This window comes from Anser brachyrhynchus (assembly GCF_964034855.1).
Source record: "Anser brachyrhynchus genome assembly, chromosome: 4".
NCBI classification, from domain to species: Eukaryota; Metazoa; Chordata; class Aves; order Anseriformes; family Anatidae; genus Anser; species Anser brachyrhynchus.
In genome coordinates this window covers 44,212,223-44,222,904 of record NC_137698.1, presented here as the reverse complement: position 1 = coordinate 44,222,904, position 10,682 = coordinate 44,212,223, and the positions used below count along the sequence as shown (strand labels likewise).

The window sequence follows — 10,682 nt, the reverse complement described above, 5'->3', positions numbered from 1 at the left end:
AGTGTTCATTCAATGAAACACATAGACTTAAGTACAGCTAATATTGAAATGTGAAGTGAAAATGCTGAAAATGGGGGTTTAAGAAGAGATGAACCACAAGAGAGGGAAGGGATGCTTTGAGTACAAGACCTTCAGTATATTATCTGCTTTGAGTAATTTCTCAAAGCCAGGGCTTAACTCTTTTGCTGTTTTTAGGCTGATGTGCTCTATCCGATGCCTAGAACACTACAAAGCTCCTAGAAAAATAACTGTTTAAAACCGCACAGGTATCTGGGGTTGGTTTTTTGAATGGTGAAAAGGGGCGAAAGAAAGAGAAGAGCTCAGTTAAACTAATTCCTAAACCAGAGGGTTTATCTTCCCTCAATTTGTTTGTTCACTGTTCATCAGAAACAAAGAGAGAGTTGTGTTTAACGCTAAAAATTGCCTCAACGCTAACCACCAGTTACTATCATAAGTAACAACAGTCAGCATATTGTGCAAAATACATTTAATCACAAGTGCACCCTGCTGTGGAAGGAATCGAGGAGGAGGTGGAGGAAGGTCTCTAGGAACATTGAAACGCATGTGGGAGTAAGCCCCCTAATTTATCTAGCATAATTTGTGCTGCAAATTATGTCAAAATAATCAAGTGGAATTAGTGGAGATTACAATGTTCAGCAACAGTACATTTGACTTGTTGCTCTCATTTTCCAGTTCACCTCCTGCTCACAGCATTGCTGTTTACTGTCACAACATCCCTCTTCCACGTGTCTGACGGGCTGTTAATAAGGATGCTGAACAGCAAGCAAATACCTTTACTGATATCAAGCAGACAGCATTGGCGCTTGGCTTTTTCAAATTAAGCTCATGGCTAAACTGTGCTTCGTCTGTGTTCTTGGTGGCCTTCTTTAAAGTTAAAACTTGAGAAGAAAAAAATGAAAAGGAGTACAGAGAGAAAACCACAACAGAAGGAAAAGGTAAATAAATAAGAGACCTGCTTAATTTAAGGCTCTTAACTTTGTAATATCATGACATAGCATACCCCAGTATCCCACATCAGAGAACTTGCTTACAGATCTTTTTGGGGTAGCTGTTCCAATGTATATAACATGGAGCCTAGGCAAAGTTTTAACTAGGAATTACATTCTTTTTTGTTTTATTTTAACATAGTTTTCTTTTTTTTTTTTTTTTTGGTTATTTTCCCAGCAACTTGTATCAGACACCTTCTTGTCACAATAAAGACATTGCCCGTATTTGCTTTTTTAAAAAGAAAAAAATGTAGAACTGAGTTATAATCAAACAACATCCTCTTTACCTACCATGTTAAAATAATATCTGTATTATGTCCTAAGTAATTAAAATTCCTGCCATTTACAATGTCAAATTCAATTAAACTCACAGGAACACATAAAGTACAAGTTTCTTATGCTATAGTACAGAGATTTGCATTAAAATTTTTACTTTAGAGTTAGACATACATGATGAAAATTATTACTGTTCTTTATGTATGCTATGAAAAACATTAATCCTCTTTCTCAAACACTTTTGAATTGTTTCTCCCCTTAAAGGAACACAATGAAGTCTTAGTACTCTGTATTTAAAAAAGCCCAGGCAAAATAAGACCTTATTCTTACAAACACACAAATGCTTAACTTCCTGCACGTGAGTATACCCATAGGCTCTTAAGAAACTATTCATGAATGTAAAACTAACCATGGATAGATGAGTTTATAGAAAAGGTCCTTGCCATTAAGATAAATGAAGTAATAAAAAAGATTGACCAAAGAAGTTCTTGTTAAAATCTCCTCAATCTGAACCAGAAAAGCAATAATGAAATTAAAAATGGATTACATTTTCAAAGAACAAAGAATCGACTGTTACACTTATGAAAATGTATGTGAGTGTACATATAACAGATTGTAATCTAAGTAAATGGCTCAATACTAAACAGCGTAATCCTGGTAAAAGTTCAGAAATGGTATTGACTGCATATCTGCTACCAAAACTATTAAGCTAAGTAGAATTTATTCTCTCTGCACAGTTAATAGTTAAGGAGGAAAAATATAGTTTGTCTTCCTAGGTGCTGAAGCAGCAGTCTGTTTTATACACCAATACAAAGAAACTTGATAGGAGGTGGGGAAGTGCTTTGCTTTTATATCACAATAATTTTCAATAATTGCTGTAATTTTCTGGCTGTCTTGCAAATGCCAACTGAAATCTGTACAGCACATGAAACATAATGGAAAATTGTTTAAAATGCAATGCATATCATAATCATTGTTCAAGTATGTAGTTAAAAAAATTACATGGACAAGTATATATTTCATTGCAGCATGTAATCTATCAAACGGAAGACAAGCTGTATAGTATAGGTGACAGCATTTCTTAGCAGGAGATTGTTAAATACTTGAATGTTTTCATACAACAGCAATACCCGGTGTCAGAAGGACTATATGCTTTACAGAAAATTTGCCGAGTGTTTTAAACTCTAGACAGCACCAGATAGCCCTGAATGTCACTGACGAGCAGGTTAAAATGTCTTATGCCCAGTCGTTGTATGGACATAAGCCCTTACATGAGCAAACAGCCCCTGATGTGAACTGTGGACAAGACATCGTTGTCCAACTCCCAGAACAGTCTGACTATTTTATCTGAACCAGGCAGTATACTATACTTACTTGTCACTTTAATGAGGCAACTGGCATTTCACCTTTGCCTAAATACCTTGTTGGCCTGAATACATGAAACTGTGCCATGCTTACTATTTCTCGTTAGAATGCATGTGTCAGACAATCCCTTATTGCTAAGTAACTGTGAAACGTGGTATGGAAAAGACAACCACCTGCTTGTGAGGTGGATCTTTGAGCTGGGGAAGCCAGCATATAGGTGTCCAACAGGAGACGGCTATTTTTGGCAGTGACTGTTATTTTGGATACTCAGATCAAAATTAAGCTGACAAATAAGATAAAATTCCCATAATCACATGTAAAAATATTCAGCAATGTCACACAAACACTTCAAGCTATTCCAAAACACCAAGCATGTCAAAAGTTCTTGTCAGGTAATTTAAAATACTGTGCAGTAGAAGTTCCTGAAAAGTGAGGGTTTTTAATAGTCAAAAGAGCAGAATTTGCCAAGTCATTTTCTCTAAAAGGGGTATTTTTTACCAACTGTCATTTTTGGCAGTCTGTTTTTTTATTTTATTTTTTCTACAGACATAGTAATTGTCTGAAATGGAGAGCAAGGAGGAAACTGACAGGAGAGTCACATGAATACTTCTGAACACAGAAATAATTAGTTTAGAATGAGACAAGTCTTATAAAGGAGTTCCTGCACCAATAAAAATTGCTGATTGTGTTTGAATTACTGAAAACTAAATGAAGCTTACTTTTTGTTACTGAATTAATTGCACTATCAACTGTTCAGTAATTACTCCAGTTTCTTTACACACAAAACAGTTTTAAAGCAATTTTCTTGTAGTACACTCTCTGGTACCACTGCACTTAAATTTTCACTTGGATATGAGGGGCATGCATTTGGTTGTGTATCTGGTGAAGTTTGAAGCCTGCAGAAATACATAAGTTCCTTGAAGTAATGACAGGCATATCCCTGGCACTCCAAAGGGCAGAATAAATTAGAAGAGAAAAAAATATTATTGTGAGTTTTTTTTTTTTTCATGTTTCTGAAGTCAAATCCCACTGATGCATGCTTAGAGCCAAATAGGTGTCCATAGTGCATAAGCCTATGGAGCAGAGGTCTGCAGTCACAAAAACTTTGTGACTAGTCAGTAGTTGTATGAAACTTCATTTCTGATGCTTGATATCAGAATTCCAAAACTACAAGGCAATTCCTCATATTTCCACATGCATTATGTGACATCTGTTGCTCAGGGTCAAGAGATAATCTGTTAGATGGTATGTTTGAATCTGATCTTTCAGCAGCAACAAAAATTAACTTCAGAAAATACTTTCAAGAAGAGTAAATTCCAGTCAAATCCGTGTTACCACAACAGAACAGAGAAGGTGAGTAATTTGCTAAAGAATTGTGCCTCTCCATTTCCACACAGACATTTGTTGAATGCAGGGAATTGTGTAAAATGTTGTCTCACAATAAAACAACTAATTCTGCTGTATTAATTCTCTCCCTGTCTGACTGCAGGCTGTAAAGCACTGTCTAAACATAAAAAATAAAATGTTCTATATTCCCAAAGTGTTTACACTTTAAAAATAGCAAAATTCATCTCTCACACAGTGCGAGAACTAGAGTTAGTAATGGGCACTGCACTCATAAAACATTTTAAAGCAACATTTTTTTCCTCTTCCCAGCTGTATCCACGTGAGAGTAATTATGGGTCTAAACGTCTGCACCAGACCAGCTTTACTGAAACCACAAGAACCAGGCGGACATACAGGTAGTCTAACTGTAAGGGAGAGTGAGTCCATTATATACTCTTTTGTTCTTCGATTGTTAATATCTAATGTCACTCCAGTGCTATTTTTAGGCACAGTTGTAAGAGAATGTCTAAATAATACAAGAGATGAAATCATAGATAGTTGAATGTGGATGTTCTTTATGGCTATACTGTAAGAGACTGCAAGGTACCATGTCTTACTAGTATTGAAAAGCTAGTAGTGAAATCAGTTACTGGTTTTGGTTGCTGATGTTCACTGCCAGTTTAATTCTGTGGTGGGCTTCAACCTCTTGTCCCAACTCCTGAAAAAATAAAACTTCATCTCTGCCTCTTCTTTCCTCTTGCCTTCAAATCTGTTAGCTCTTTTTCTGGACAGTCTGAGCCTTTTCCACCTACGTGGGATGCCCTACTCACTCACCCAGCTGCCTCTTCCCCTCATCCTTCATTTTTATGGATAGTTTCATAGGCTACAAGTGACCAGACATTACAGCCAGCAGGTAAAAAAAAGGTAGAAAAAAGAGGGAGTGAGTCACACTGACTGTCCATGTAGGCTGTAAATGTGGGAGAAATTGGTGGAAGTGTAAACAATTGGTTTAGGGGAAGAAATTGGTGTTATGAGTCTGAATGAAAAAGGTGAGAAAAGAGCTGATTTTTGTGAAATGCAGTCCAAGTGTATGCCCGGGGTTCTTTTCACAGTTCATTGCATCATTTCTGGATTATTTTAGGTCACTTACAATGCAATTCATGGGTTTAAATGCAGATCCTATGTATCCAAGACATATGCATGAGGCTGGCAAGTATAACTACAATGTCAGAATATAACCTTGGGAAACCCAGGAGTCCTGGAGGATCACTGTGAAGCTTCCAAGTTAGTACCAGCTGCCTACATTTAGACAATCAAACCACCCTTAATGCCTCTATCATCCCACAGGTAAAACAGGGATAACAGGCTGTTACAAAAGAATATTACAAGGTCACTTGGTTATTTTCTTTGGGTATTCAAACAAATTTACCCATAAATATTCTGGTCCCTCTTCAGTGAAGCTGTCAAAAAGTATATGCTCATTTCTCTGCAGTCCATGACAATAAGATCTGTCTGTGTCATAACACCATTTAGCTTCTCGTGGACATTTTGTCATTGATACTGTACAGGGGCCGTTTCTAGCTCATGGTAGCTGATGTCTCTCAGTTTCCTTATGAATCATCACATTAGCAAATCTCTAAGTTTTCAACCTGTAATTTCTGCAAACAGAAAGGGAAGGGTTTCAGTCTGACCTCAAGGAGTAATCCATGCTCAGGGCATAACTGAAGCCTGGTAGACCCTGTGCTGGGTTTCTGAGCTCCTGCTCATGGTGCTTCCACCAAAAAGCTGTGACATCTTTAGTAAGGCAATCTGCTTCTCTGTGCTACTGTTGCTTCTTGAGGAGTTGTATTTAGTTAAACTTGCTCAATCAGGTGGTGGATGCTTAATGGCAGGAGCTGTCTCTTGCTATGTTTTGATTTCTCTTAGAGCAATAACCCTGTAATCCTATTTGTTGGGATATCTCATTACTACTGTATAATGTAAATGTAATTTTCATCCTCAAAAATAGCTGTGTTTGGTTCAGTTAAGGGACGGTGATTGCCACATACTGTATTGAACTTTCATTCTATGAAAACAAATTCTGACACCCGACATGATTTATAGTCTTTACTGTGTGTTAAAATAATGATCATCCAAATTTACTACCGCATACTTCAGTAATTTTCAAATTGAGATCATGCAGTAGCTAAATGATATTTAAATGCTTGATATATAGCCCCAGAAGAAGAACTTTTTTTCATTTTCTGTGATGTTTTTGACTAGGCTACTGTGGATATATGAGAACACCTTTTCTAAATGTGCAACAACAGTCAACAAGCCAAATCTGGGATATCTGGGAAAAGAATGTCATTACACACAATAAAACAATGGCATATACCCATTTTGCAGAGAGTATTAAAATTTCAGTCATGTCCTGTGACAGAAAAAAAGAGAGAATTTTAAATAGCTCCAGAAATGAGCATGATTAAAGACACAGGGGTCTTCTGTGTTAGAAGTAATTTAAAATATTAATATTAATTACATTTGGAGAGGAGGAGAAATACAAACTAAAGGATGATATCAAGAAAGTGAGTCATGAACGTCTATTTTTCTTAATAGGAAACTATTAAAGTTAAGCAATTTATTTAGAAGAGATATGAGAAATATTTCTTTATATAGCATATCACACTACAATGTATCACTCTAATGTATGTATACTGGGCAAATATCTTAGCACAGCTAAATGAATTATTATTGATTTGATTAAGTCTGACTGTTGCTTTAACCTGAGCTAGGTTAAAACAATACTACCCAAGCCACCAATCTTCACATTGGACACACAGATTGTTTTCCAAAGAAAAAAAAAAACACAAAGCAAACAAAAAAGTGTCTACCCTCCTCCTCCTCATTTTTTTTTTAATATTTTCTTAGCTTGGGATAACACTGAGGAGTTGGTATTGCACATACCTTCGTACTGCAGACAGATGAGACAAGGAAGTGTATCCATATTACTATCTACACGTTGAAATGAAACCTGTACCTTAGGGAACTGATTCTGGCTGAACTGATATGAATGGGACTTTTACCTTTACGTTAGGGAGAGGGAGTAGGATCTAATTTGGGAAGTGGGTGGAGACCACAAAGTAATTACAATATATTCCCTCTTGTTAGCAGCTGCCTCCTGGAATAAAGCTCATGAGAAAGGTTAAGGATATAGGCAAATCAATTTCCAAAACATTACACCAGGTGGTTCTACAGTAGCATTCATTTCTATTTCTGTTCACTTGAAGGTTCATTGTAGAAGATGAACAAATCCTTCTGAGTCTTCTTGGACAAATGTTGAATTAATTTTATTTTTATTGTTCTTTTAAATGTATCTATTATTTTGTGGAAGTTACTACCCTAATACACAGTGACCTTTACAAAATTTTTGCCAATCTACAGAAACTAACATTTCTTACTACCTGTGTATGTCTATATGGGCTTCCACCTAGTGTCAAATGGTGAAGACCTTCAAGCCTGAACAGAAATTACAGGCATCATTTCTTTTCAACATCATCCCCTTTGTGTATTTAGCAGTATGGCTGTTTCTTCTTCTTGCAGCATGGACTGTGTGTCTGGCTTACTGTGAAAGTCCCCAAGCAGTTCATTAGACTCCCTTTGGCTTAACACCTGTGACTCCATTCTGTTTCTGAGTTCATTTGAGAAGGTGCTCATTGGTGAACTGCCAATCTTATTTTCGTTTTAAAACTAGGAACTATAAAGAAGTATGAAGACTAAAATTTACAAATGAAGTGCATCATCAAGTGAATTATCTGAGTATAAAAACAGTGAAAATAATCATCTTACTTATTCACTAAGAAGGTTAGACCTGCTTTCCTTCTCCAAACTGGGGAAGGCTAGCAAAGGTGAATGGGTGATGCTGACAGTTTCTTTGGTAGACAATTGAAATGTGTAGTCAGATGAGACAATAGCATATCTGTTGTAAGGAATCTAGTTAAATAATATGTGGCCCAGATTTTCTTTCACTTGGATTTGAAGTCAAAGGCAGAAACTGAACATAATTTGTCTGAATGTCTCTAAGGAATGTCTTCATAACTCTATATAGGCCACTTATATTAAAGTCAGAGTCTCAAATACTTCAGATAATATAGTGGAATATATTTATGGCTAACAAGATGAATTTTACCAAAACTGACTATGCAGAAAAGAGTGTTTCCTACTGAAGAGCTTTAACTGATCTTAGATGGACTTGCAAGGGAAGTGTTGGGGGTCATTGTGCCTAGGAGTTCACGTAACACACACAGTCCTCCACTGCTGGGACATGGAATGGATGACCTAATAATTCTGTTCTGCCCCTAATTGTTGTGATTTATTCTGTGCAATGGCTTTGTAACAGCAACAGTTGTGCTGAACTTCATTTTCATCACCTGTCTCCTCTGTCAGCAATGTGAGTATGTGAGTGCATACTACAATGACCTGATTTTGAGCAGACAGACTACTGTTTTTATTAGGGTAGATTTTTTTTTAGAGGGCTTTTAGTGTCTAGTTCAACTTCATGGCACTCTGAAATTACCAACTAGCTTATCAGTCTGACTCCTCTCCTTATCAGTTCCTTTCTTCAACTCTTGTTCATTTCAACATTTTTTATGACCTCATTGCTATTTATATTTCTAAGTGTATTAAATCTAGCTTCTACAGAAGAAAAAGAAATGGAAAAGACAAGCCATTCTCTAATCTATCTCTATAAAGAAATTCACAGGAACTAATACTACAGGGAGACAATTTGGTACTTAGATTAGTGTGCTATCCTTACTGATTTCTTTGATGTTATTTATAGCCTTATTATTGGATCAGGGTTTCAAATAAAAACATTGTTATGATTTATTTTCATTTTCACTTTAGTGTCTCCTGTCTACATGATCATCACTTCAAAACTTAACATAATTACATAGAAATAATTAATCTCCAACTGAGATTTGTTAAGCATGAGTGCAAAGGAAAAAGGTGTCTCAGTGCTAGCTTTTTGCTTTTCTGATTTTAGTGTCTGGAGCCTAGGCTGGCCTCTGGAATAATTATGCATTTGCCTTGGGGCTATTGTAAATTAGGCCCACCTGCCTATATCTGCAGGGACCATTCACACAGTGAGAAGTTGTGAAGGATAGGTAGAGGCTGGGCTACAACTCCTTCTGCCTGGCTGCCACCCTTTGTTAGTGCCAAGCTGAGATGATGTGGGTAGATCTCATCTACCTAGAGAATTCCCCTGTGTTGGGCAGATCTTTAGAAAACTGGCCATGCTAACATTACAGCTCATTTGCCTTACTAGATCATTGCAAAATAGGCCACAGGGAGCTAATGTTATCCAAAATTTCCTTTCTTCTGAGAACATATTGCTGTTTAAAAACAGGTGAATAACATCTTTTGTAGTATCTGTAGCATAGAAACCTGATATTTGAAGTTCACTGAGTCATCTGAACTCTGTGTACCTCATGGACCTATTAGCTGAAGGCTGTCGAGTGTGGAGAATAACCTAACGGGGAGCGTGAAGAAAAAAGGCAGCAACACACAACACCTGAAATGTTCCAGTAACAAGAAGGACTCGCTGACTTTCCCCCAAATTAGGCCTCTGGAAGCCTGGGTTATATTGCCGACACAGAGAGGGCTGAAAGTGTATTTACTGAAAATTATCGTGAGGATACTACTTCTGATCTTTCTGTACATATTAAAGCACAAATGTGGTAGCATGGCAGTTCTTTCCATCATGGGCAGAGAAAACTCCTACACAAACTATGCTGGAGTTTCAGGTCCACAGATCTATGGAGAAGCTATTCCTACTTGGTTGTAGATTGCTATTGGGGATGTACTGTAGGTCCCTTTTAGCCTTAGCATTTTTTATTTTTTTATTTTTTTTTCTTCTCGTTAAATCAAACACAGGGGAGAAGGACACCAGGTTGGTGTAGTTCAAGCCTGGGCCGTATTAAGCTGTGGAATACTGAAGGTGTACACTCAAACAAAGGGAGCAGGATGTGTTCCTGGGCCAAGCAATTCAAAGAGACATGGAGATGCCAATTCCTGGCCAAAGGTTAAGAGAATCAAGATAGTATGTTGTCTTTCACCTTATTTACTTCCCAGTGGCTTCATGAAATTGTTTTCAGCTATGTGGTTCAAACCACAGTTTGCCTCTTGCCTCAGATATGTTTAGCCATCTCTTTGAAGGGCTGCTCATCTCACATAAACACATGCACTTCAGTGGGATGTAGTTATTGAGAATCATTATAATTGTTCGTCATATATCACACATTCTTCTGTTTTCCCAGTACCATGAACTCCTTCATCATATGTATAGAAAGGAGCCTGTTTTCACATCTATCTTTCCAGCTAAGATAGGGGAGCCCATCCATTTCTTAGTAATAAGAAGGATCAGGTTAAAATCGTAAGGTCTTAGTAACAATAGAAGTGGTTTCATTAGATGTTGTAAATCATTTGTTCTTAGAAGGGACTGTAATGAGTAGGCTGTGATACATTGTACTGCTTAAAGACAGCCAAATGAAAAGAGGTGATGACAAAGTCAGAGGTAGAAGAGCTCAGTTAGCCCCTGTCTTGCTGTTGTTGTGTTGCTTGCCCCTCAGAAATTATCTGAAGAACTAGGTTCCTACTGGTTTTATACCACCCAGCAGGCTTCACATACAAGGGAAAATATGCAGCTTCACAGAGTCACAATGAACAAAT

The 10,682-nt window shown here is 37.1% G+C and overlaps 1 long non-coding RNA gene across 1 annotated transcript; it reads right to left on the bottom strand.

Moving 5' to 3' along the window:
* Positions 1-17: 17 nt before the first annotated feature.
* On the bottom strand, positions 18-7,512 carry LOC308193813. Its single transcript, XR_013949953.1, has 3 exons — positions 6,921-7,512; positions 4,625-5,632; positions 18-2,197 (listed from the first exon to the last, which is right to left on the bottom strand). It is a non-coding gene; the product is annotated as an uncharacterized lncRNA (long non-coding RNA).
* Positions 7,513-10,682: the final 3,170 nt, after the last annotated feature.